At 39.2% G+C, this 27942-nt stretch overlaps 1 protein-coding gene across 1 annotated transcript in view; it reads left to right on the top strand.

Annotated features, from left to right (window-relative positions):
- Positions 1-22923, top strand: part of LOC149205575 (mitotic-spindle organizing protein 1) — an 80640-nt gene extending 57717 nt beyond the window's left edge. Inside the window, exon 2 of the mRNA XM_089393499.1 lies at positions 22500-22923. The gene's annotated coding sequence lies outside the window, so the exon portion shown is untranslated. The remainder of the gene's footprint in view (positions 1-22499) is intronic.
- Positions 22924-27942: the final 5019 nt, after the last annotated feature.

Genomic DNA, 27942 nt, shown 5'->3' with positions numbered 1-27942 from the left:
GACTTCTCAATGGTGGCATTTGTTCAGGGCATGAGCTGACAGGTACAGGCTTGGGGAGTACATGGTTTGCTGCAGAGGTAGCGTGTGCTCCACCCCTGAGTTCACACTTAGGGAGGTGACCGTGAGTGAGCTACAGGGTGCATTTTCAGCAGGACAACCCGAGGTGTTGTGCGAGCATGAGGTACAGGGATGATAGTCCTCATTAGCCGAAGGATGCCTAGGCTCCAGGTAGTATCTGGGTACATCATTAGGAGCTGGGATAACAAATTTCGTTTGTGGTTTGGTAGGAGCAGAGCAGCGTCATATGCGGGACAATTTTTTGATTTTGGGTGCCCATCCATTGGATACATACAGGGGTCAAAGACGAGGCACAGAGGGGTCCCAACAACTAGCAACATGTCACAACAATAGGCGATGAGGATTGGGAGTTGTGGACTTCCAATATGGTTATGGGATCTACAGATCCAGTTGACTGGTAGGACACTCCATTACTTAGTGAGTATAGTCAGGATAATAGGTGATCCGATTCATTATCAGGTTGACACATGGGGGATCATCGAGGTCTTCATCATATGGCGAGGCAAGTGATTGTTTAGGATTGGGGCTAGCCATGGAGTGATAGGTGCGAGTGTTGCTGAGTCACCTTGGCAGGTTGAGCTTAGCCTCGATCATCACATATATTATGGCCGAGAGTTACAGGAGAAGAGGTTCTGGTACGAGCGTAGTAGGCAGTCAGTCATAACCAGAGTGTTGCAGGGTCAGTAGGACAATTTCTTTCTACGATGGGTATGGTACCTTGGCATCATAGTACTTGACAACTCAATGACCTTTATGGATGAGCTGGCTACTATAGAGGGAGATCACTCAGATCTTCCGTGGGGCTTTAGCGACTCACTGATAGCATGGGAGACTTCCTCATCATGGTAGGTTGGTTAGCAGGAGGATACTAGGGGAAGTTCATGTGGGAGAGACTTCATCCCCACAGGGATTGTGTTGTGTCTTCAAGAGTTTACTCTTGGAGTGCATGAGGTGGACTATTCAATAGGGAAGCTTCATGGGGAGTTGGACAAAGTCCTACATTATCATTATGCTCTACTTATTGATAATATGTGGAGGGCTTCTGGTACCTGTATCTGGTTGGACAACAAATGGAGCAAGGTGTGCTTCACGTTGATTAGGATGGCTTGGGATCCTGGTATTGAGGGATTCCTTCATGTCAGGACAGTGCTGAGATTGAGGATGATTCAGTGGCACATTTGGGACCTTGGTATTATTCGTGGTTACAATGGTGATCAACAATCAAAGAGGGCACTTGTTTAGACATTGCTTGAGGACAAACACTTTTTGGTAGGGAGGATTGTCATGGCCCCAATTAATAATTTTGTTAAGGGAAATTCTCAATTTAGCAATTTTGGCGAATAATAAATATTTTTGGCAAATAAACTTAGGAAAATGGGTTTATGAGGGCTCAATATAATTTTTGGAGAGAAAAGAAGGCCAAGCTTAGGAGAAAAGAAAAATTAAAGTGAAGTTGTGGAGGTTACCAAAATGGAAATCGAATCATGAGAATAATCAAAGCATGGTATCAAAGCATAGTGTGAGAGAAATTGACCCATGGTATGAGGAAGGGAAGGCAACAATAAAAAGAAGGCTAGAGCCTCATTTTGATTACTCTATTTCGCATGTCATTTCAGAATTAGAGAGTTTGCTTGAGCTGCTTAGCCAAGTCAACTAGTGTTGTTTAGCCTCTCCCAAATGAGGGTGGAATTTCCAAGCGGAAATTCCACCTTCATTTGGGAGAACTTCGAGGGTCTCCCTAGTGAGGCAATATGGGGAATGGAATTCAGGATTTCCACAGAGCTTTATTGCAAGTATTCACTAAGTTTGCCACTCCTTGGGCGTACTGGCAGTTCGAGTTGCTCATTGGGGGATCAACTATTGTGGGTTGGAGTTTCGACTATTTTGCAGGTGATTTTCCCTATTGATGCTGGTGATTTTGTAGAGGATTTGCAGGGCAAAGATCAACATTATTTGTGGGCTGCAATTTCTCTTTTTGGAGCTGTGCTGGGGTTTACTGGTTATTCTTTGTGCAAGGGTTGAGCAATAGTGTTTTGCCGAGTATTGGAGCTGATTTTGGCCGGTAGTTTGAGGAAGGAATTTTGTTGGGATTTGGAGGAGTTTCCCTTTGGGGAAATTGTGCATTCTTGCAGTAGTTCGATTTTTGTAGCTCACTAGTAGACTGTAAAGGGCCACATGCTGATTTTGGGGTTTCAGTGACTAGTGGATTCAACTTGAGAATTTTTTGGGTTTTATGAGAGGAGTCTGTGGTTAAAATTTTAGAATTTTCCGGGCGATATTCGGGTCTGAAATTCTCATTCTTATAGCAAGACGAATCGCTGGTTTAGTTGAGATTTTCACACTATTTTGGGCATTTCGGGTCCGCTGGAATTAAGTCAAAATATTTATGGGGTTCATTGGTTGGGGTGTGAGGAGCCTCTCTCTAATTTTTCAGAAATTTTGGAGTAGTTTTGAGGGTTCATTTCATAGTTTGCCTCCAACAACAACAACAACAACAATTTCTGGGCTGTGTGTTTGGATAGATGGAGCCATTTTAGTTGGAGATTTCACTTTGTTTCTCACTTGGGTATTGCATACTTGCAGTAGCAAGCCCAGGTTCTATCTATTCATTCCATTGTATCCAGTTCCAGCTTTAAATCAATAAAATGGCTCAGTTTTATGGCTGCTATTCTATCGCTCTCTGACCTATTTCTATTTGTGTAAATTTGTGAAAATTCTCGACTGCAATTTAGTGCATGTTTTGATATTCATTGTATTTTCTAGTTTGGGACATTACAGAAGTCCAGGTTTGGCACAATTTGGTTGGCATCTTAAGTATAGGTGGAGGGTTGCTAGAAGGTGTTTATTTAGCCCTAAGTTTAGTCCTTGTGAAGTACTACAAGACTGATAGGAGACGCTGAATTATTTGAGACCTAAGCACAACTTCTTGTGAAGGATTATAAGGCTGTTAGTGGGCAGGTGTTGAAGAGCTCTCTAAGTAGGTAGAATGGCATACCGAGGGTTGAGAGCAGATCACTATTTACAGGGAGCATCAAACTTCATCTCTTGGAAAGGAAGGATTATGATAGTGTTGGAGGATAATGGTGTGGGAGAATTCATGAAGAAAGCTATCCCACCACCACAAGATGCCCAACAATTGGCCCAGCATAATAAGAATGAAATCAAGGTGAAGAGGATTATTTTAGAAGGGGTCAAAGATCATATAGTTCCTCATATTCATGAGAACAAGACAACTTATGAGATGTATCAAGCCATCTTAAAATTATATCAAAGTACTAGTGATACCTGGAAGTTTGCTCTTAAGGAGAAGCTAAGGAGTATCCAGATGAAACAAGGTGAGCCCATTATCACATATCTTACTAGGTTCACTCAGGTTTGAGATGAACTAGGTGGTGTGGGTGAAGTTGTATTTGATCATGACCTTGTGAGTCTTGCCTTACTTGGACTTCACAAGTCTTGGAAAGGGTTCCAGGATGTTGTTAGTGGGAGAGACAAATTTCCCAATTGGGAAAGGTTTTGGACTGACTGCATATAGGAAGAGATCCGAAGAGGAACCATAGAAGGGAGATTAGTCAAGACCAAGGATGAGGAGAATTTTGCTCTTGCAGGTAAGGCCAAGGGCAAGAAGGGCCAAGGAGACGTTGAGTCCAATCAAAAGGGCAAGAAGAAGGATCTAAGCAATATCAAGTGCTTCCATTGCCATGAGTTTGGACACTATGCTTCTAAGTGTCCTAAGCGGAAGGAGTCCAGTGAGGATCATATAGCTGCATCAATGGAGGTAGATGCATTTTTTGCCCAGTTCGAGAAAGATTTCTCATTGATTTCTTGCATGGAAAGCTCAACAAATAGCAGTATATGGTATATTGATTCAGGAGCATCCTTCCACATGACCGGGAATAAGAAGAGTTTCAGCCACCTAAAGGAAAAGGATATGCGGTTTTAGATTGAGCTAGGAGATGATGGTCAATATGCAACTAGAGGAGTTGGTACTGTCGGTTTTCAGAGGGAGTCAGGTAATCCCTCGTCATCTTAGAGATGTTCTCTATGTTCCAGGATTGAGGCAAAATCTTGTTTCAGTAGCTACCCTTGAGGACAAGGGATATGATATCATCTTCATCAGAGGTAAGGCATACCTTCAACACTTGGCTTCTGGATGTAAGAAGTAGATAGTTGCGAGGACGAAGAATCTCTACAAGTTGTAGGTAGACACAAATGCAACTTTGAGCAGTAAGGCATGGGGTTCTCAGAGTAGAGAAGTGGTGGTTGAGCAAGAGCAGGATAGAGCTTTCAAGATGGAACCTCAGTTAGTATCTCAGTTTCAATCTAAGGTAGCTGGAAGTTGGGTTGACCAATAGGATGATAAGGAGCATAGGCTAGGGCAAGTGGAGGCATCCACTCAATCAGAGACTCCCAGTATAGGGAAAGTTCGAGCCAAGTGGGCAAAGGATTTGGTTAAGGGAGATTAGAAGAGAGTTGAATCGTCTACTATCACTTCCAACCAGAGGAAGCAACCACAGGTACACAGAGTACATGACACTTATCACTGAAGTGGACTCACAAAACATGGTGGGAAAAAATAGGTCTTCAAATCAAGTTCCGCAGAAGAAAGCAAGGAAGTCTTCTAATTCAGAGGGAGCAACTACAACAACGAAGAATGTGGTAGTATTGGAGAAAGATCCAGGTGGACAAGGTTCTTCCAGAAGCACCTTCCTCGCTAAGAGGGAGTGTTGAAAATAGTAGCGAGAAAGGTCTTTCTTTGACTTGTGCCTTAGTCAAGGAGACCAAGAAGCAGTTTTCCCTAGCATGCACAAGTTCCTAAATGTTAGGACGAGTTCCTAAAATTTAGGAAGAATTCCTAAAAGGTACAACGAGATCCTATAAGTTAGGACAGTTCATGAAGCAGTTTGACTTATGCTTGAATATAGAAGGCTCAGATTGTTGTTTTCTAGTGCAAGTTAGTTTTGGGAAAAGACAAATGAGTGAGTCTCAACTTCTAATGTGAGGCAGGACGTGTTGCATGATTTAGTTAACTCATCAATCACTAGTTTGAGTTCCAAAAATAGAACTTGCCAAAATTAACTAATTCAAAGTGTTTATAAGGAGATCGAAAGGCATAATTGTATTCATTGTTTTGTGAGCACGAGTTGGTGAGACAAAGCAATAGGGAGCACATGCTTGTGTGTACGTGAGCTTGTGAGAGGAAGAGTGTGCAAGAGGACCTTGTGCACAGATTGGTGGATGCTATTTTTCCCTTGGAAATTGTGCTAGAAATTAGGACGTATTTCCTAGTTAAATAGGAGCAGCCTATGCACATAGATTGAGGGAAGCAGATCAAGGGTCTTGCAGGTGTTTCAAGCTTAGTACAAGTAGAGAAAACCAGATTGCTTTTCAGTGAAACAAAGTTGTATTGTAAGAGATCTGTTGGTCATTTTCTATCAATACAATTCTCAACCAAGCAGAGGGTTTTCCCAATTGGGTTCCCTAGAAAAATATTGTGTTTTGCTATTGTGTGACTGTGATTTAATTCTGTTCTATTCTGCTGCAAAATTAGTAGAGGAATTATGTATCTTGTGAGTAGAAACTAGTTTTCAGAATTATTCATTAAGCAGATGCATAATTTCGTGGAATTTCTACACCTCCTATTTGTGCCCCTCCTAGATAGTGAAAGAAAGGCCTCAAGGAAGGTTACACTAGACTAGGGGCAAGTGATAACCACCAACATGAAACATGGGAACAAGTGTACAAACAAAAATAGTTTTATCATCCAATTCAACCTGTGATCCCTACTAGAATTCCCTTAAGCATTAAATGAAAGCACCCTCCATCTTCCCCATATATCCACATCTCTTCTTAGGGTTGATTGCTTTTTGTCCCCAGTGTTGGTTCCCTGTTTTCCTCATTCTTGAGTAGGGTCCTGGAAATTTTTCCCAAAGAAGTTGATGTAGCAGAAAGAAAGGAAAAAAACATGAGCAAATGCTAAAATGCAAATTATTGGTAGGGATAAAACACTGGTCAGAGCATGGATGGGAGGCATCTAAGGCTAGCTATTTGTGGATCGTCATAGCATTGTTGGTTGTCAAGTTGAAACAATAGTAGATTTTTTTTTGGGTCCATTCCAAAACCCATGAGGTGTAAACAAGTTGATTTGAGTGGGGTTTAGTCCCCACCAGGTCTTAGGTTCAAACTTCATGGGGAGGGGTTGAGGATGGAAGACACTTATGGGGGAATCAAACTATATTCCAAGGGGCGTCGAAGCTTGACTGAGCTTTGCACAATCCCAGTGATAGCATCCCACCAGTGGGTTGTTCTTTCATCCATCCAATTGATGGGCAGGCCTCGGCCTAGGCTCAACCTAGACTACAAAAAAAAGAAAAAGAAAAAAAATACCATTCCGAAGAGTCTTCTCAACTAGTTAGATTGTTGTACCCCCCTTTGGAACATGGTATTAGAGAAGGTTGCCTAGTTTTACTTGTTTTTGACATGCTATTGGAGCCAAGTTACATTGATCCTTTATTTTTGATACTCGTTGGATTGTTTCCTACATGATATTAGAGTCGAGGTTGTTCTGATTTAGGAGATCTGAGAAGTGAAGTGTGGTATTCAAGTTGTGTTGTACCATGAAGAGTTGTAGCTGATAATTGCTCATTTATCTCTATTGTAATTAGTGTAGGGCACTATGATCTTTGACATTTAATAAGACGATTTCTAGAATGGTTGGTATTTCGAAGTGTTATGAAGATCATTCTTGTGTGGAGATTTTTTGAGCAAGGGGAAGAATGACTTTGACTTCATTGAGCATTCCTTTACTCGTCAAGTAGTAAGATTTATTCTATTTGAAAATTTCACATTTAGAATGTTCTTCGAAGCAGATATTGTTGAAGCTTCTAGAAGGCAAGATAATTGTCCCCATGTAAAATCCTCTCTCAGAAAATCCTTAAATTCTTCAATAAATTTCTGAATTTGTACTGGAGTTTCAGTGAAGCTTTTCGTCAAACAGTTTGTTTAATGTTGGGTGTAGGTGCAATTTTTCTTCAAAATTCTCAAGTAGTTTAACACAGAGCTAGATGGATGAGTTCAGATAGCAATATATTTTTTTTATAAACACCCCACAAGGATTACACCACTGCTGGACATCATATAATAAAAGATTTGGCACTATTCATGAAAACAAACCAGAAATACTAAATCATTGAGTTCACTAGTACATTGTCATGTAGGCAAAGATTACAGAGCATAAATAAATCAGATCTGAACCTGGTAGACACTCCAGAAAGCAAATCTCAGCAAAGCAATGAAATCTGGAACAAAAATAAGGTTGGACAGTCCCCTTTTAATGAGTTTGAATCACTGTGTATACTCCAGCAAGCAGCCTCCAGCATCTATCCTTTGTTGGCAGAAGCATACAGCTCTTTTAAGCTCCATACGGCTCTGAAAAGGTGGGATCAATGACTGTTATCACATGCAGAAATACTTCCCTCACTATTTTGTGTTCAACCCAACAAGGAACTAGTCATATCTCCTTCCAAATCGAGCCCAGCACTGTGTATACTCCAGCAAGCAGCCTCCAGCATCTATCCTTTGTTGGCAGAAGCATACAGCTCTTTTAAGCTCCATACGGCTCTGAAAAGGTGGGATCAATGACTGTTATCACATGCAGAAATACTTCCCTCACTATTTTGTGTTCAACCCAACAAGGAACTAGTCATATCTCCTTCCAAATCGAGCCCAGCAATTGAAGGACTTTGGTATTCAGCCACACCAGCGTAGAAAACTGTCCCACGGCCCTCAATAATGGTCACGTTCAGCAGAGTTAAAGGAGAACTCGTCCCAAGCTTCAGAAGGAAACTTGGCTCAGCTTAAACGTTGAGAACTAGGCCCCATGACTAAAGACTTCGACCCAGCAAAGGAAAGAGTAGCTCGTTCTTCCAAATGACGGAAACTCGTGCTACTGATGGGTTGTACTCGTCCCTATGTTTTATTCTTCCAACCCAGTCTCTATCTCAGGTGGTTCAAATGGCAGAATAAGAGGAATACACCCTCTCTTTTCAGCAGTGACTTAACTTCTGATCTGGGCTTGGATATTTGGCTCCCACATGTTTGTTTCCAACCTAAAAAGATAAATGAAGTAAAATAAATAAGAGATTCAACTGATAATACCTCTTCCAGCTCAAATCTTTTGCAAGTCTTTTTCTCCTTTGAATCCTAACAGTGAAATATGAGTTGATTTCACTCCTTGAACCAGTTAGAGTGTATAGTTTCAACACTGAAACCAACTATGGTTGCTAGAGTTTCCAAAGTCTAAGCTTCTCTTCAAAATCTCTCTCAAGAGCTCTTTTCTCACAAACACAAAATGAATGAATGAGGAGAGACCCCCTCATTTCCCTTTTTATAGATCATTTATTTTTTCCCCCCAAGTAAATATTAAAAACACTTTTCCTTTTTTATTTAATAGAGTGACTTTTATTAATTAATTAAAGTCACTTTTGACCTCAGAAAATGCTTAATCCACCTCCATGGTCACACCGGCCATCCAAAGCCCATTTTTATTTTTTTGCCTTGTAGATCTCTTCGCCTTGATCCAACGAGCTATTACACTAAGGTGTTTCTCCAAGTAATCAACCCCAAATAGACCTTAAGTGTAAATAATTAAAATATCCCTGTTAATAACCCCGTTTTACAGGAATTGCCGGAATGCAATGGAGCCAAGAGTGAACTGTGCGGAATTGATCCTGATGATGAAACATGGCAAGCGATCCCACTTGGTCCCTATAAAACTCTTTTAAAACCTTTGCGTCCACCAATAATATAATCTTGCTCCCATGACGTGGCTGACATGAGCTTTGGAGATCCCTCCTAATCTCCTCACAAGGCAATCCAGATTCCAAAAATTGGGGACATTATAGTCTCCCTTCCCCAAAATTGCTTGTCCTCAAGCAATGTCATTGCATGCTGTTGCTCCACAAATTGAGTCAAACTAATACCAGGATCTCAAATCATCTTGGTCATTGTAAAGCATTCCTCGCTCTACTCATTTGCTTTGCATAGTGTCAATAAGTAGAGCACCTTGAAAAGGAAAAATCCTTGTTATCTCCTTAAGAAGTCGCTGTATTGGAATACCAATCTCATTTACCTCAATAATGAATTCATGAAGGTACAACCCAACTCCTACTGAGAAGGGTCCTCCTCCACGTGAACTAACCATGGCCTCCTCCTGTTGATCACCCTGCCATACTAGTGAGGCACTCCAAAATGTCAATGAATCACTGAGGAGTGAAACACTCTCCATGGAACTGAAGTCCAATGGAAGATCTGAGTGATCTCCCCCTGTAAAAACTAGCTCATCCATAATGATAGATGGATTGCCAAGCCCTGTAATCCTAGGATCCCATGCTAATCTCAAAATGAGACTGTCAGGCTGACGCTGTACCACTTTGGTCCTGACTAACTGCCCATTGTGCTCATAATGAATCCTCCTCATCTAGAGCCTCACACCAAAATATCTGTAAGGTCCAAATCCACAACCATGAAGCACCTCCTGCCAAGGCATCTCAGTGAGGTCAGAGTCTATCAGTCTATAACTAGACTCAATCTTGAGCAACAACAGGGAAAATCCACATCACCACATGGTGAAGGCCTCAACGATCCTCCATGTGTCGACCACAAAATCAACTAGATCACTCAATGTTATAACCCTGCTCATTGAGAGGTGGAGTGATCTATCAATTAAGGGAAACTCTGGAATCCACAGCCCAATCGAAAGTTCACAACTTCCCTTTTTTACTGTCTGTAGCTTCGTAATACTGATAGTTGTTGGAACCCATTTGTGCCTCCCCTCTGATTCCTGCATGCACTCAATAGAGATACACCATGTATCAATAATCAACTTGGTGCCTGCTAAGTTGCCTTGCTCCTGCCAGATCGCATAGATAAATTTGCTGACGCATCCCAATACTGCCCAGTATATAGATAACCTCTTGTAAGAGAGGTTTACCATTTGCTATATCTCATGCTTGTAGACCGCCTTGGAATGTCCTACCCAAAGTGTGTCATGCACTTCCCTAAGTGTGAGCTCAAGGGCGAAACCTATGCTATCTTTGTAGTAGATCGGGCCATCCCCAAGTCTACCTTTGCCAACTCGCGTCTTGACCATACGGCATAGCTGTTAAGTCTCTCTCCTGATGCATTGTGTCCCATCCAACTGTCTCAAGTGAACCTCCTGCGTCCCACTACTCGTGACGAGAGCATTAAGGGACAACAACCTATCCTCTGTGACTGTAAGCAATATAGAGGAGAGATAGGTGTGTGATTCCCTAGGAGTATGATCAAGAGATGCTCACCCATGCCCTCATTGATCTTAGGTAATCTAAACTCAACAATATACCCGACGTCCCTGCTAAGGGATCTCTGCGGAGGCCACGCTCCAAAATCCTGTTGTGCAACATCATACACTATTGTATACAACCACGTATCCCTGCACTCCTCTGCATAACATTTTTCTTCCTGGTATATCTTTGTGCACCACTGGATGCCACTGCTTACTATCGTACCACCCTTTATCGTCTGGTATTCCACATGTGCTAATGTATCTGCCACTCTGTTAGTGAACCAACCATGATGTGAGTCATATCTCCTCATCTGTCCTAGTAGAGTTGAGTGGCATAGCTCCTCACATGCTAATGGGAATGTCACTACTGTGCCGATCCTTAGTGGCTCTTGTGCCCGATGCATCAATGGAAGTGCATCGTCTCCCTACATTGCCCTACTTGGTGGCATACCAATGCCCTCCCATCTGAGTAACTCCTGCCCACAACCCCGCACATAGACGATGTGCCAGGACGTATTGCAGAGTTTGCTCATAAACCGACTAGCCACTAGTGCTGACTGGAACTCCCCTAAACACTGTGTTCACTCAATCACTGGGTTAACCATCCCACCAATGTTCTTAGGCATCTTGGACCTTTGGTATATGATGGAAAGCCCCACCTGGATCCCAATGCTAAGTTGGGCTTCTAGTATCCACTCCACTTGTGTCAACTGAACCTGGATCCTAGATGGATGTATCCTTGTCTAAAATATATTTGTCTCCACATTCCATGGGTGCGTAATTAGAAACCCTCGGTACATACTTCTTTATAAGTGTCAGTTCATCTGGGTACTCCTTGTGCTCAACTATCACAGGAGGCACCTCTACCAAATCATGAGTGCCCCTAACATCCTCTTGTGTGATGGTTGCCATAGTTAACTAACTATCTGCTATGGAGGATCAAGAACGCACATAGCTCAACTTCATAGCTGATTCTTGAATGGCCAACTGGATGCTCTTCAAGGACTCTTGGGTAGTCTCAAGCTCATGTGTAAGCCTGTCAACTTCCTCCTTTTTCCCTACTAGCGCATCATGATATATCTCAACAAGCACGAGTAGGTGATCTCTATCTGAAAGGAGGTGTAGGTAGTTGGATTTCATCTCTACCAATGCCTTACTGAGATTCTGAAAATCTTCAAGTGAAGGCTCATTTGCCAAACCGTTGCGTGTCACTGTGCTTCTCCAATAATAATCTGCCACCAATGCTTGTGTATCATCATAATGCCTAGTGGCTGCCCTAATCTTGTCTGTGCTCATCTTCAATTGGTTTTCCAAGTTATGGTTATGAGTAGGCTTATGAGCAACATTTACTTCGTCCACTGATGGGCCTGGGTTCGCATTGCTGACAACTTGTATGTCATTATCTTTGCACACCTCTTGGGGATCATCATCAACTGCCATAGCCTCATGATTTTCTTTGTATTCATCATCTAACTCAACAATCTCACTAAGTGATGACAATCATTTTGTAGCCAGTTTTGAGTCTCCTTCATCCGAAACCCTTGTACCAACCTATTGGGATGAATCTCTGCTAGCCTTATCTTCAAAGGGTATGACTTTTACCAATTCGTCCTGGGAGGTTTGGTCATGGTTTTCACCTTCAACTACAGGGACTGACTCTTCTGTATGAGTTAATACTTTTCTCTTGTCCTTATTTGAACTATTATTTTTCTTTGGGCTCCCTTCAACCCTTGCTACCTGGTCCTTAGCTACCATTTCATCTTTGGATATACTATTCCTTTTTTTATTTGTTGCCTTTGATGACACCCATAATCTTCATTTTTTTTGACAAATAGTTCTTCTTGTCTTGGAAGCATTTTTCCCTTGTTATAATTGGCTCTTTAAATCCAACAACTGTCCAAGAACATGCTCTGATACCACTGTAAAATCCTCTCCTAGAAATTCCTTAAATTCTTCAATAAATTTCTGAATTTATACTGGAGTTTCAGTGAAGCTTTTTGTCAAATAGTTTGTTTAATGTTGGCTGTAGGTGCAATTTTTCTTCAAAATACTCAAGTAGTTTAACGCAGAGCTAGATAGATGAATTTAAATTTTAGATAGCAATATATTTTTATTATAAACACCCCACAAGGATTACACCACTGCTGTACATCATATAATAAAAGATTTGCCACCATACATTCATGAGAACAACCCAGAAATACTAAATTATTGAGTTCAATAGTACATTGTTATGTAGGCAAAGATTACAAAGCATAAATAAATCAGATCTGAACCTGGTAAACGCTCCAGAAAGGCATATCTCAGCATAGCAATGAAATATGGAACAAAAATAAAGGTGGACAGTCCCCTTTTAATGAGTTTGAATCACTATGTATACTCCAGCAAGCAGGCTCCAGCGTCTATCCTTTGTGGCATAAGCATACAGCTCTTTTAAGCTCCATACAACCCTGAAAAGGTGGGATCAATGGCTGTTATCAACTTATCACACTCAGAAATACTTCTCTCACTATTCTGCATTCAACCCAACAAGGAACTAGTCATATCTCCTTCCAAATCGAGCCTAACAATAGAAGGACTTTGTTAATTGGTGACACCCCCATAGAAAACAGTCCCACGATCCTCAATAATGGTCACGTTCAGCAGAGTTAAAGGAGAACTCGTCCCAAGCTTCAGAAGGAAACTTGGCTCAGCTAAAACAGTGAGAACTTGGCCCCATGACTAAAGACGTCGACCCAGCAAAGGAAAGAGTAAGTCGTTCTTCCAAATGAGGGGAACTCGTGCTACTGATGGCTTGTACTCGTCCCAGTGTTTTATTCTTCCAACTCAATCTCTATCTCGGGTGGTTTGAATGGCAGAATGAGAGGAATACGCCCTCTCTTTTCAGTAGTGACTTAACTTCCGATCCGAGCTTGGATATTTGGCCCCCACAAGTTTGTCTCCTACCTGAAAAGATAAATGAAGTAAAATAAATAAGAGATTCAATTGATAATACATCTTCTAGCTCAAATCTCTCGCAAGTATTTTTCTCCTTTGAATCCCAACAGTGAAATATGTGCGATTTCACTTTTTGAATCAGTTAGAGTGTATAGTTTCAACACTGAAACTAGTTATGGCAGCTAGCGTTTCCAAACCCTAAGCTTCTCCTCCAAAACTCTCTCCAAGAGCTCTTTTTTCACAAACACAAAATGAATGAATGAGGAGAGACGCCCTCATTTCTCTTTTATAACTCATTTACCTTTTCCCTCCTATTAAATATTAAAAACACTTTTATTTTCTTTGTTTAGTAAAGTGACTTTTATTAACTAATTAAAGTCGCTTTTAACCCCAGAAAATGCTTAATCCGCCTCCATGGTCACACCGGCCATCAAAAGCCTGTTTTTATTTTTCTGCCTTGTAGATCTTTTCACCTTGATTCCAATGAGCTACTACACTAAGGTGTTTCTCCAAGTAATCAACCTTAAATAACACCTTAAGTGTAAATAATTAAAATATGCCTGTTAATAACCCCGTTTTACGGGAATCGCTGAAATGCAACAAAACCAAGAGAGAACTGTGCAACACTGATCCTAATGATGAAACATGGCGAGCGATCCCACTTGGTCCCCATAAAACTCCTCCAAACCCTCCGGGCCCACCAATAATATAATTCTACTCCCATGACTTGGCTGACATGAGCTTTGGAGATCCCTCCTAATCTCCTCACAAGGCAATCCAAAAATTGGGGACATTACACCCACCGATGCTATTGAAGATGTGCAATAATTATTAATTCCACTATGGCTAATCATATCATACATCAAATCAAAACTTTGAAGAATTCACATGAGATTTGGACCATGCCGTAAAATATATGAGGCCTCAAATAACACAAGAGTACTATACATGTGCATGTTGTTGATTATGTGACCAACATATCGAGTTTGTGTGGCCAACTTGTGATTGTTCGAGACACTATAAATCCTAAAGACTTGGTAGCTTTGACTCTCAATTGTTTGAGAAAAACCCTTCAACCTTTTCTTACCGGTTTGAATGTTACAAAGAAGAATGTTTCACTTGATGAGCTTGGAAGGATGTTACTTCAGGTAGAGCAACTCGTGAATAAGTTAAACAACAAAAGTTTTGTTCAAGTGCTTATTTCGAGGACAACGAAGAAGAACAAAGAAGGTGGGAAACATGACAAGGAAATTTCTAGTAAAGGGATTTTGTAGAGTGTATAGAGATTTTGGATGAAGAAAGGCATTTGTTACTACTATAATCAAGAACGACAATATGTGTGTGATTGTTTCAAGTGCAAACACAACCATTAGAAGCATTGATCTAATTTAATAAAGAAATTTGATAAATATAGAGATAGGCACATTGGTTACTTCAGTTGTTGTGGTCAAGGTTGTTAGAGGTGTTTGATACATTAACTCTGATGTGACTAGACATATGACTCGTAGGCGAGACTAGTTGGCAAATTTAAATCTTCTAGTATGGAAAACATCAAGTTTGTAGATCATAGAACCTTGGAGATTGTGAAGGTGTGTGGATGCACTATTACACAATATCAGAGATATTCAATACATACTTGGATAGAAGAACGACTTTCTCTGAGTGAACTATATGGACAAGTTGAATTTTGAAAGCCGAATTTGAGAGAGGTATGTGTCTCATCAAAAACATTTTGAAGGGATATACTATCATAGCAAGAGGCTATGAGGAGGATGGTTTGTATTGATTAAATCTATGTTGCAGGAAACGTGGTATAGAGGTCCGTTTCCGTACGGAAACGGGTACGAAACGCGGAAACGCGTTTGGTACGGCCGTGAAACGCGTTTCCGGCCGTACTGCCACGTTTCCCAAAACGGAAACGTGGCTAGTACGGCCGGAAACGTGTTTCAGGGCCGTACGACCCACGTTTCCTCATTAACTTGTGTTTTTTTTTTAATTTGTTTTTTAATTTACTTTTAGGGTATGTTAGTGACTTCTTGTTGCTTCTAGATGTGTGTCTAAAGTTATAAAAGTGAATTTTTGCCCTAGTGTTGATATGCAGTTCATCAGGAAGTTTGAGGGATATGCAGTTCATGGTAATGTTAAATTCTTAAAGTAAAAGTGATATTCTCCTTTATTTTTCATTTTCATCCTTTTACTTAAATTTTTTACATTACCTTGAAATGACTCAGGATGTTTGAGAGTGGTTTCGCCCTCATTGGATATCATATGGAGAAAGTAGAATTTTAGATCTCACTCAAGATCCAGCAGACTTATTTGTTTTTCAGGATTTCAGGATTGGAGGGATTGCAATGTTTCCATTGGATTTTATCATGTACTAGGGTATGGAACTTGTATTTAATCAAGAGAACCAAGCCCTCTATGCAGGGGAAACTCCCAATAATCAAGATCATGTAGGGCACTAGGGTATGAAACGTGTATTTAATCAAGAGCACTAAGGTCGTTCGACTATGTAGGAGGAGACTCCCAATACAATAGTGGTCCTTCTAAAGAATGGGATGTGGATGCAGAAAATCTTGATTTGGATCTCTCTCTTGCAGCCTTATAGTCTTTATTGTACTTGCAACCTCATATATTAATATAAATAAAGGCTGATTTTGAGATTTGGATATCTAATAAAGGTTGCTTTTGGATATTCCGATATTTTTATTTTCATTATGTGATCATTCATGAGTAAATGTGATGTAAATTAAATCTTAATGTTTAAGTGTAATAGATTATAATGGATCATTTATGCTTTATGATTGAACACATATACACATATATATATATATATATATATATATATATATATATATATATATATATATATATTCGCGTTTCCCCGTTTCCAAAATTTGGGGAGGTAGCGTTTCGTATCGCTTCCCGTTTCGGAAACTCGTACCCGTTTCCCCGTTTCGTGCAACTTAGGATTAAATGCTAAGGTTTTTGCATAGTGTCCATCTCTACAACAACAATTGATTCTAGACTTCAACATTTAAGATATCGTCATGGGACTTCTATAGTTTGTCATTGTTGCATACGTTAAACATGTTGTGTGGGTTACTATAAACATAGAGGCCTGCAGAAATTTGTGAAGCTTGTATCATTGGCAACTTGCAAGCAAACATGCAATGATTTCCCTAGAGTAAATCCATAGTGTGTGAAGGAAGTATCGAATATTGTACATACATCTTGTGTGGACCTTTGATTAGATTGTCTATGGGAGGCAAGTTATAATTTACAAATTTATCATAATCATAACCAGGATTGGAATCGGTCCTAGGTCAATCTGGCACCCGAGTTGACTGAAAAACTTAGGTTGAAGAACCTATAAGAACTAGCGGGATTAGGGTGAGATGAAGGCTGGATGAAGGTTGATCCAGATTGGAATCGACCTGAATTAGCTGGGTTACATCTTGTCCTATTAGAGTTGAAATAGTTCAGAATGGTTGGTTCCGGTCCAATAAGAAAATTTGGATTTACATCCTTGATATGAAATCTAAACTTTAGAGATATTTGAGTGGAAGGTTCTTGTGGAGAAACATGGTAGGAGATTCAGAGACATAGGTATCTAACAGTGGTGACAAGCATTGATTCAATTATTTTGAGTTGTTTTGCAAAGAGCATGGTATGAAGAGGTAATTCACAATCTCCTATACACCAAAGCAGAAATGGAGTTGTACGATACATGTATCGTGTTATTGAAGATATGGTGTGATGCAAGATGTAGTTCAAAAATGTTGAATGGATATTTTGGGTAGAAGCCCATAACTGTGCAGTAAATTTGATTATTGGGAGTTCAACTAAATGTTACACTTGATGAAGTATATAGTGGGTGTAAATTGTCAGTGAAACATTTGCACATAATCGAAATTGTGTTTTTGTGCACATAAGAAAGGAGTGGTGCAACTCAAAGTTGTTTGATGGAGGGTGCAAGTGCTTGTTGTTGAGGAATGATGAACAATTGAAGGCATATCAGTTGAGGATAAAATATTTTAAGGAATCATATTGTGTTGTTTGATGAAGTTTGCACAACATAAAAAAGCTGGAAGTTTGTTAATGTGCATGATAGAATTTACATATATCCTATTGAAGATCTTGATTAGACTAAATCATAATCAGAGACTAAATAGTCTATGACAATACAAAAGATGCTTGAGTTGTTGTTGAAGAGACTTGAAGATTTTGTTGCAGAACTTGATAATTTTGATGGCATGAGCGATAGAAGACAAAAACAGTTAGAAAGCATGCAAAACCATATAATGTTGTATGCATGCAAAACCTTTGTATTTAATGTTGGTATGATTGCAGTTCTTAGCACTAGTGAAGAACAGACCTGTGAAGGGTCACTTGAGAAAGGTGAGTGAGACAGTGCTATGCAATTAGAGATTGATTTTATGAAGCGGCTTTTGAACTTGGAGTTTGGTGAAATTGTTAGTTGATAAAAAGGAAATTGACTGTAGATGTTTTTTCAAGATTAAATACAACAATTTTGATCTTATTGTTGATAAATGTAAAGTAGGGTTGGTAGCCAAAGGCTATGCCAGCAGCTTTGAGGAAACTTTTGCACTCATAGTGAAGATGGAAACCATAAAAACAATGTTAATTGTGACATCATATTATAGATGGATTGTTCATTGGATGGATACCAAAAGTGCCTTTTTGAATGGGTGGATTGATGAAGTGTTTAATGAACAATCACATAGTTTCATGGAACATTGAAATGAACCCTTTGTACAGTTCGAAGCAAACACATAAAACTTGTTGAGCAAAGGGCAATGAACATTTTAGAGAATCTAGAAACAAAAGATGTGATGTAGACTCTAATTAGGTTTGCTAATTAGTAATAGTCATCTTGTATCTCAATGACTTGATTTTGATAGGTATAATGAAACTAATATCAACGCATGTACTGGTCCACCGTCCTAGAATGTCATTTCGAACATAGAAGCAAATTTTACATAGAATTTACCAAATAAATACTAGTACATACCTGGTTCTCTCGTCTGATGTTGATCCCTGGCTATCATTACTTAGAGTGCTTTTGTTACCAAACCGACCAATTCCTCCCTGCCTATCTGGGATCAACCTCTCCAGTTCTCAAATATAGAGGATTTCGGTATCGAAGTCCACTAGTCCCTGTGCCCAAAACTCCAAGAACAACTCAAGTTTCCCAATTTTCGATACAAATCAAGCCCCAGTCTTGTCCCTCAGAATAGTCTCTCCAGAATCTCTCGTGACTCTCCTTCTCTTCTGCGTCCCTTCTTTGAACCCCCTCTTCATTTGTTTGCCCTCTCTTTATCGGAGAGGTTCCTTCCTCCTGACAAAAACTCCCACTGCCTCTGTATGATAATAAACTCCTAGGCAGTGGCCGCACTTTGGCTCATAAAATTTTATATAAATAAACTAATTATTTAATGCCTCCTTTTGACAGGGATGATCACACTCATAGGGAAGGGATGGCTTTTTTTGTTAAGTTTTTCTTGGAATGCTCGATATGGTCCTTTGGGTGGCTTTGGGACCTTAACTTGAATGTTTGAATTAATTTGCCGCCTTCATTAATTTTGATGCCTTGATTAATTTGCTTACGGAATTACAGTTGTAATTTGCTTATATTACGTTCCTTTTTAAATTGCATAATATATATGTTATAGTTCCTTTTTAGTACTTTCAATAATTAATTCATTTATCCTATACTTGGAAATTTTTCATAATCAGTTAGTAGATACGCTAGTGCAGTGCATGGGATGCATGCATATGTAGCTATCATATGCATGCTAATACTCCTATTCTGCCCGTAATTCAAGATGGGTCGTTACAAAGCAAAGATGAAAGAGCTTGGCCTGTTTTGAGATGATAGGCGTTGGCGTGTTGCATTTTTATCTTAGTAGAAGTTTCGTATAAGTTGGAAGGAACTTTCTTATCTTAGTCAAGGTATGTTAATGACTTAATCAAGAGATTTAGAATGGAAATTTATAATCGCCATGACATCGTAATGTATCTTGGAGTGAAGCTGACCATGGATGACTTGGGGAATGTTGTGTGCACAACCTTTTATAGAAAAATAATAGGAAGTTTGATCTACTTAATCATTATTAGACCTGATATTTTCTTATGGAGTTGTCATAGTACATGATTCTAGTTGCATGTCAGCCCGAAAGAAAATGACTAGAGAGTTCTAAAGGAATTTTGAGATCTGTGAAAGGAACACTTAGTTGAGGACTTGAATTCTCCGAGCACAGTGATAATATGGATTTAGTCAGTTCCATAGATTTTAACTGTGATGGATGTGTGAATGATAGAAGTCCACATCTGGTTTTAACTTTTATGTTTTGTGTTGGTTCATGTATTCTGAGATGGAGTACTCAGAAGTAACATAATTGCTTTATCTTCAATAGAGCCAAATACAAAGGCACACTGACTGCAACATGTGAAAGAGTTTGACTATGGTTATTGCTTAATGGGATTGGTTTAGTGCGAAAAATGCGTACTTTTCTTTTCAGTGATAACCAAGTTGGTATGCATAATACGTATTTTAGTTCTTCATTAGTGGTAAACAAAGGTGGTATACATATTGTAGTTCTTCATCAGTGGAGTAGACATATTGAAGTGCATGTTCACTATTTGAGGCAGTATCATGAGGAAGGCTAGATTCAATTAAAGTATTTCATCCCATCTTAGCAAGTCATTGGTTCCTTTACCAAACCTTCGAGGAAACACGAGTTTGAGTACTTAGAGAAATGCTAGAAATGAAAGTAAGTGTTTTTCATTAGGGGGAGCTTTAGAAATGTTCATGAAAATCTAGGTACAATGATATCAAGTATGCAGATGATGTTAAAATGTTTGATGCAGATGGGTGTTGTGTCGTGCAAGCACGGTTGAGGTGTACTATCGTGTGACCCTCACCACATCATCACACGGGGATTCAAGCATGTGTTGTTGAATTGTATTCTGTTGTTGGAGCCATTATTACTCCTATATCAAGGTTTTCTGTTTGAGTCAGAATTGATAATTGGAGAACAAGAGCTGAGCATAACCACCCTCAGATATGTAGCCCCATCATTAATAGCTCATTGAGATAGTCTTTAACATGGTCATATTTGATCGGTGTACTTATACATATGTTGTACATGATTCTTTGTTAGAGAGGTTGTCGTGCTCAATAGGTTGACTATGAAAGCTGTTTTACTTTGTATGAGTAATCTACCGGTTGAGTTGCAAGAGAGAGAGAAAAGAGAGATTTCTGCCTCCTTCTTCGTCCTACTTTGTCCTTCTTGTCCTTCACTTGCTTGCCCAGAACTTGTCTTGTGTGAGAGAGACCAAATGTCCCAGTGGAGGAGGAGGTGCTGCCTTTATATGGTGATCTGTCTAGGTCGAATGGGTGTCTTTTGGAGCAAGGAGATCTACTGTTGTGCCATAAACTGTAAATATCTGTGTGTGAGCCAAATGCTTTAAGCTTTGTTGACGTGAGACTGAGAGCTGTGAGGAACTTTGTGCAGATATTGAATATTTCGAACTTAAATTTGTAAAAAAATTAATCTTTTCAGTTATTTCATCGACATGATGAGATTGTGCCCCTATTATTTTTGTCTTTTGGCTGTGGGGACACAACTTTCTGAGGGGGAGGGCATGATGTATGCCTAACCACACCATCTTAGCATGCATTATACTCTATGCACATGAACTATGTAAGCTCATAAAATTGTAATAATGTTCTAGTCTTAGGTCTTTATGGTACTATATTTTAATATTTATAAACGATCATTTTTATGTGATATGCCCACAGCAAATGGTCCTGCATTGTCTCTGAAAGTGAAGAGTTTACTCTGAGATTGAGGAGAAGGCCTGCTTACTAGATGAAATGTGATGGAGTACTGCCATATAATGGAAAATGGAAAAAGCCTTTTGGGTGGCTTTTACCTACTTGTTTTGTAATGTAATGTTAAGCACCTGATTTCATTTTCTTTCATTTAGAGGACCCCTAGTTGAAAGTCTGCCCCTGTGATACTTTGTACAAAGTTGCATGTGAACATAGAATATACATTGTACACAGTATCTGTCCTTAAAATTGCACAAACCATATTACTATGTATATTTTCGCTATTTGTCCATTAATGCTACTACCACCATAACTTCGCTTTAGCTTGGAGCAAGGAGATCCACTGTTGGGCCATAAACTGTAAATATCTGTGTGTGAGCCAGATGCTTTAAGCTTTGTTGACGTGAGACTGAGAGCTGTGAGGAACTTTGTGCAGATATTGAATATTTCGAACTTAAATTTGTAAAAAAAATAATCTTTTCAGTTATTTCATGTGCCCCTATTATTTTTGTCTTTTGGCTGTGGGGACAAAACTTTCTGAGGGGGAGGGCATGATGTATGCCTAACCACACCATCTTAGCATGCATTATACTCTATGCACATGAACTATGTAAGCTCATAAAATTGTAAGAATGTTCTAGTCTTAGGTCTTTATGGTATTATATTTTAATATTTGTAAACGATCATTTTTATGTGATATGCCTACAGCACATGGTCCTGCATTGTCTCTGAAAGTGCAGAGTTTACTCTGAGATTGAGGAGAAGGCCCGCTTACTAGATGAAATGTGATGGAGTACTGCCATATAATGGAATATGGAAAAAGCCTTTTGGGTGGCTTTTACCTACTTGTTTTGTAATGTAATGTTAAGCACCTGATTTCATTTTCTTTCATTTAGAGGACCCCTAGTTGAAAGTCTGCCCCTGTGATACTTTGTACAAAGTTGCATGTGAACATAGAATATACATTGTACACAGTATCTGTCCTTAAAATTGCACAAGCCATATTACTATGGATATTTTCGCTATTTGTCCATTAATGTTACTACCACCATAACTTGGCTTTAGCTTAACAATAGCAATGTCTAAATGATTTATGTGCTTACTCTTAAGGTTCCTTAGATGTACATGCTGTTTGTTCTTGGAATACCTTTTTCTATTTGACTAAATTCAATATTGTTACTAAAGAGGTTGAATGGCTCCTTTGACTTTGTTGTGTTGGTTTTGATATGTTTAATGGGGTTCAGAATTGGTGATCAACAGTTTTTTCATCTAATGGTTTTTTCTCTGCTTTTGTAACAGGGAGCCTAGCTTGTGGAGAACATACCTGATCGCTCTGCTTATAGCAACAGATGGTGGATTTGTTATATACTTAGTAAGGTTGGCATTCATGGCTGTTTTTGGGCATGCTGTTGGATGTATTTAAAGCATTCAGCAAGGGGATTATTTACATCATGTCTAGGAGAACCAAAAAAATAGTACGTTTTTTGTAAAATTTCACTGGGAAAATCATCAGTTTCCTGTTCTTATTAAGTTCACTATTTTTTACCAATACAAATTCTAAACTAATGCCATTCATTTATGATGACGCTCTAAATGCAATGATACTCATTTTGTAAGTTGTATTTACCTGCTCTGAATTCATATGTAAACGTAGGTTAATCAAATTACGTCCAGTTTATGGGAAATTGAAATCCATATTTAAGATGCAGTTATGCTTGATTCAGATTTGAGTTTTGGTGCATTAAATTTAAGAATCGATTATCACCAAAAGAATTTTTAAATTGAAAGGGATAGATGATATATCAAATTCATTGGGTTTCAGAATATTTGGAACCTATAAAAGCTGGGGTGGGTAGGGGTAGGTGTAGGGGACTTTTGCCAAGTCAGATGTATAAAAGGATTATTTATTTATTTCTTTCCTTTTTGGGGGGTTGGGGGTCATTGGTATCGTATTGTTTGTTAACAAACATCCTTGTTGAAGGGAAAAGGTTCAAGAACAATGAAGATGTCCCGATCAAACAAAACAGAGTGAAAGTCTTCCTTCAAATGGACAATATTTCTTCTAATTGGTTCTTCTTGTGGTTTGGAATCAAATGTGGACTCGAAACAATCCTTGAGGATGCCCCTTTCTGTCCATAAATGGGAATTCCGAGATCCAAAGAAATCTGAATGAAATACCTCTGGAAAGGTAAGGTTGGCTGGAAAATTGAAGTGTTTTCAAGGAGTTTTGTGGAATTAGTTTGTTTAACGAAGTAGGGAACAACCCAAATGATTGTGAGCGTTGATTAATTTCTTTCGAATATTTTTCAGCAACAGACTTTTGTAAATTTTAAATATTATAATTGTTCAGAGGGTGTTTTTAAACTAGTGATTACAGTATTTCCTTCCCTGCCCTCTCTGAGTGTTGTCAGCCATGCGCCCGGAATTTTGTAATAATAAGAATTTGTGGTTAGTATTGATTTGCTAAAATGTGCGTTATTATCCTATCTCGAAAATTGCTGGGAAATTTAGCAGTTATACATCTGTGCTTTCAAGGTGAAAGCTGAAGGCGAAATGATGTTGACAGTGGTGTTGTATGGATTATCATTACTGTAATAACAGACAAAAAGTAGCAGCTAAAATTGGCCCATGTTACTTGAAGATTACTGTAATACCTGACAAAAGAGTAGCAGCTAAAATGGACCCGTTTCACTTGAAGATATTTGTTAGGTTGCTTGCAGATCTGGTTAATTTCCGTTGTTCTATTGGTTGATGCACACATAGCCATTTCTTTCTCTTTTAGGTGGTCAGATCTGGTTAATTTCCGTTGTTCTATTGGTTGATGCAGACACAACCATTTGTAATTCATTTAGTGGTCTTCAGGGGTGAAAATGACTTTCTTTGGTTTGTTCTTGTGAAACCTCACTTTAAGTTATTTACAAACATTTACTTTGCCCGCTAATGCCTCGAGAAAAGTGATGTTTTTTTTTTTTTCAGTACGAGAAAAGCGTAATATATTACCATATGATATCAAATTACATACTTTGACTTCACCGATCCATGTCATATACATCATATATCATTTCTGGGCAAGCATACCGCTTCCCATCTAGAAGTCCAGACAGTAATATATACATCATATTGTCATAATATGGCCCAATATCCAGTTGTAGCTATATAATACAGGGGTAAACTATAGTCAATTCGAACAAAAAATAGAAGATCATCCTCCAGTACATCATTGAGGATATATACTTAATAATCCATAGATCCCCACACAATTTTATCATCTATTCACAACATGGGAAAATGAACCAGGCAGATTTTCAAAAAAGGAGAAAACACACAGTATACAAAAAAATGCAACCATAGTTACCCAGGAAATGGAAACACCCTAGCGTCCAGTGTAGTATCTCCTAGTTTGATTTCAATGTCCATACCATTCAAGTGCTCCTGTAGACCCCGCTTCAATAGTCAATCTGCTTGTTGATTGTATTCCCTTCCAATTTGCATGGTCGATGAATTTCTGAAAAGGGACCAAAGATTGTCGATTTTCCAGAGCCATCCGAGGAACATTTGCTGTTTGTTTTTTGCGCATCCTTTGACATGTTCAATAATAATCTTTGAGTCCCCAAATATGTGGATGTCAGGGATGTTGAGGAAGTGTGTAAACCATAAAAGGCCCCAGAGGGCCATCGCTTCAGCCCTTGTATTCGTGCCGCTGCCGCATTCCAGTGTACCCAAAATTCCTGTTCTTTTGTAAAAGCTATCCAAAATCCACATCCACATTTGTTTATTTGAGCCGCCCCATTGAAGAAACCTGTTGGATACTCCATCTGAGGGCCTGACAGCTTGTGAAGTTCCTTTTTATGCCTAGTATCCAGGGAGAAAACAATAGAGTAACAAGAGACAGCGCGTTCAAAAACCAGCATAAAACTGTCATTAGAGTTTTCAAGTATATTCTTGTTCCGCCACTTCCATATCGACCAAAAAAAGATTGGGGGGATGATCCTCCATGAGGTTTTCTGTGTGCTCCACCATTGCATACAAACCGTGATGTTGTCAAAACGAATATAAGGAAAGCCAATAGAAGTAGCCAATTTATTCCATACCTGAACCGTGTTGGGGCATTTAAGAAACATATGATCATTGTTCTCCTCCACATGCCTACAAATCACACAGATACTCGGTCCATGCCATTGCCTCTTTTGAAGATTTTCCCATGTGAGGTTTTTGTTTTTGCATACCAGCCAGAAAAAAAGGATGATTTTGATGGGAATTTTAGTTTTCCAGAATTTATAAAAGTCACATTTTCCCCTAAACTGGACCTCCCTTCCGCAGAGTGTGTTATATGTATCAACTACCATGATGCTCCCCGCCTTCATCTTGCCCGTCCAGACAATCTGATCACTATTCCCTTCACGACAGATTCCTAGTAATTTCATGCCAGCACAGATCCAATCCCATTCCCTCGCCATTTGCCCAACCAAACCTAGCGCCTCTGCGCGTTTCCAAGTAGGACATGGACCCCGCCAAGTGGACATAACTTGGCTCCAAAAAAATATACCCCGACCATTTATGCATCGTATAAAAATCCTCAGGAACGTAGCATTCCAACCCAACACCTAGAATGCAATCAACACCAATGAGAATCCTGTGTCCCGAGCCCATAGACCATGCAAGATACTATAAGAAAAGTTTATCTATTTTTTGGAAGCTAAGCCAGATGGCCGAGCTCGAAGAGATCCCAATACACCCTTTGAGATACCAAAACAAAAAATCGTGCTCGTTTTGGTACTTATTTATAATGATCTTCCCCTAGGTTCCATCACCAAAAATCCCCCTCCATAAAGATTTCAACAATAATGCCCATCCAAAGCGTCAAAGATTCATAATCCCCCAACCCCCCATCTTGAGACATCTTGGCCAAATGAAATTTGTTTTGTCTACTGTTACCCGCCCTGATGAATTTGGCCATAATTCTATTAAGACTCTAAATAATAGAAAGTGGGATATGAAACATATGAGCCCAATATACCCCCAATTGCGTGAGCACTGCTTGTGTCAATATGATGCGACCTCCCAATGATAGACATCTGAATTCCCATCTTGAAATTCTTTTATAGAATCGGTCCACAAGCCACGTCCAATCCACAACCTTATAGCTACATGGTTGATATTGTAGCTAAGATATTTCATACCACTCATCATCAGTGCCACATCCACCCCAAAAAGACTTTTAATATATGCAATTACCTCCATATCACAAATGCCGTGATATACAATGGACTTCTGAAGATTCATATGTAATCCATTAGCATTAACAAATTTTGAAAAAATATGAGAAAGAGTCAACCAAGAAAAAGGGTTAAGCATCTCCATTATAAGAACATTATCAACGAAAAAGCTATGAGAGATTTTAATGTCATTTCCCATGCGCAGACCCTGAAACTGTCCATGCAACACCGTTTTTTTTATATGCAAACTCAACCCATCCATTGCCAAGATATAAGAGTGGGGAAAGTGAGCATCCCTGTTGGAGGCCCCAACCGGCCCTAAAGAAATTCGATGGATATCCATTGATGATAACAACATAATTTACGTTTGTAACGCATGCCATTATCCACTCCACACATCTGGACTGTAATCCAATCCTTTGAAGAACCAGTGTAAGGTATCCCCAGTCCAGGCAGTTGTATGCCTTCTGTAAATCCATCTTCATGATGGCAACATTTAATTTCTTTGCATGGATCGAATGCAAGCACTCTTGCACTATTGCAACAACATCACGGATTTCTCTGTTTTGTAGAAAACCAAATTGTTTTGGTGTAATGAAACGCGACAAGGTACTCTTCATCCTATTTGCGATAGTTTTTGATATGACCTTATAGATAAGGTTACAAAGCGATATGGGTCGGTAATCAGAGAAAGAATTTGATGGGCACTGCTTCGGAATGAGAGCAATATATGTGGAATTTATATGCGGGTGGATAACACCCTTGGACCTCTACTCCACCATGTCAAGGAGGTCGTGTTTAAAGAGATCAAAGAAGTGTGTAAATAGTTTCACTGTCCACCCATCCGGGCCCGGAGTCTTGTCGCCCTTAAAATATTTTAACACCTCCAGGAGCTCAGCCTCAGAGACAACTTTGAACAATTCCGAGTTTGCATCAACATCAAACATGGTGGGATAAAGATCCACACCCCATATAAGGTCCTCCACACATATCTCCTCATTTTGACTGTAGGTCTTCTGGAAATGAGAAACAACAACATTGCAAATGTCCCTCAAGAAGAGTGATGCCCTTATCGAAGGGTTGCTAGATGGTACTGTGTAGATACTACAGATCTATAGGAATTATAGTTGACAAGTGCTAGATGGTTGGTAAGTCCTTTTTACTACTCGCCATGTTAGTATAGTAGTCGGTTAGGTTTTTTGTGATGTTTTCATAAGTACTTTGGAAAATATTTTTTAATTTAAATATTTTATTTTTTTCCAGAATTTTGAAAAATATTTTAGATTTGATTGTCAGTATGTAACACTGGATGGGATAAAATTTTCTATTCATCTATATATATTTTCCATTAGTTTTTTAAAAAGGAATTTAAATCTATACCATATCTAAATTAATAATTGCCCAACCTCCCTTGTAACTTCTTTTGACATTTCTCAATGCCCAACCTCACCTGTAACTTCTTTTGACATTTCTCGAAGGCTCTGGTTGCTCCCTTTTTGATGTTCCTGATAGACTTTAATAGTTCC

The sequence above is a fragment of the Pinus tabuliformis genome, chromosome 1_2, assembly GCF_031772625.1.
Source record: "Pinus tabuliformis cultivar Carrire ecotype Pingquan chromosome 1_2, CPIR1, whole genome shotgun sequence".
NCBI classification, from domain to species: domain Eukaryota; kingdom Viridiplantae; phylum Streptophyta; class Pinopsida; order Pinales; family Pinaceae; genus Pinus; species Pinus tabuliformis.
This window is presented reverse-complemented; position numbering and strand designations above follow the sequence as displayed.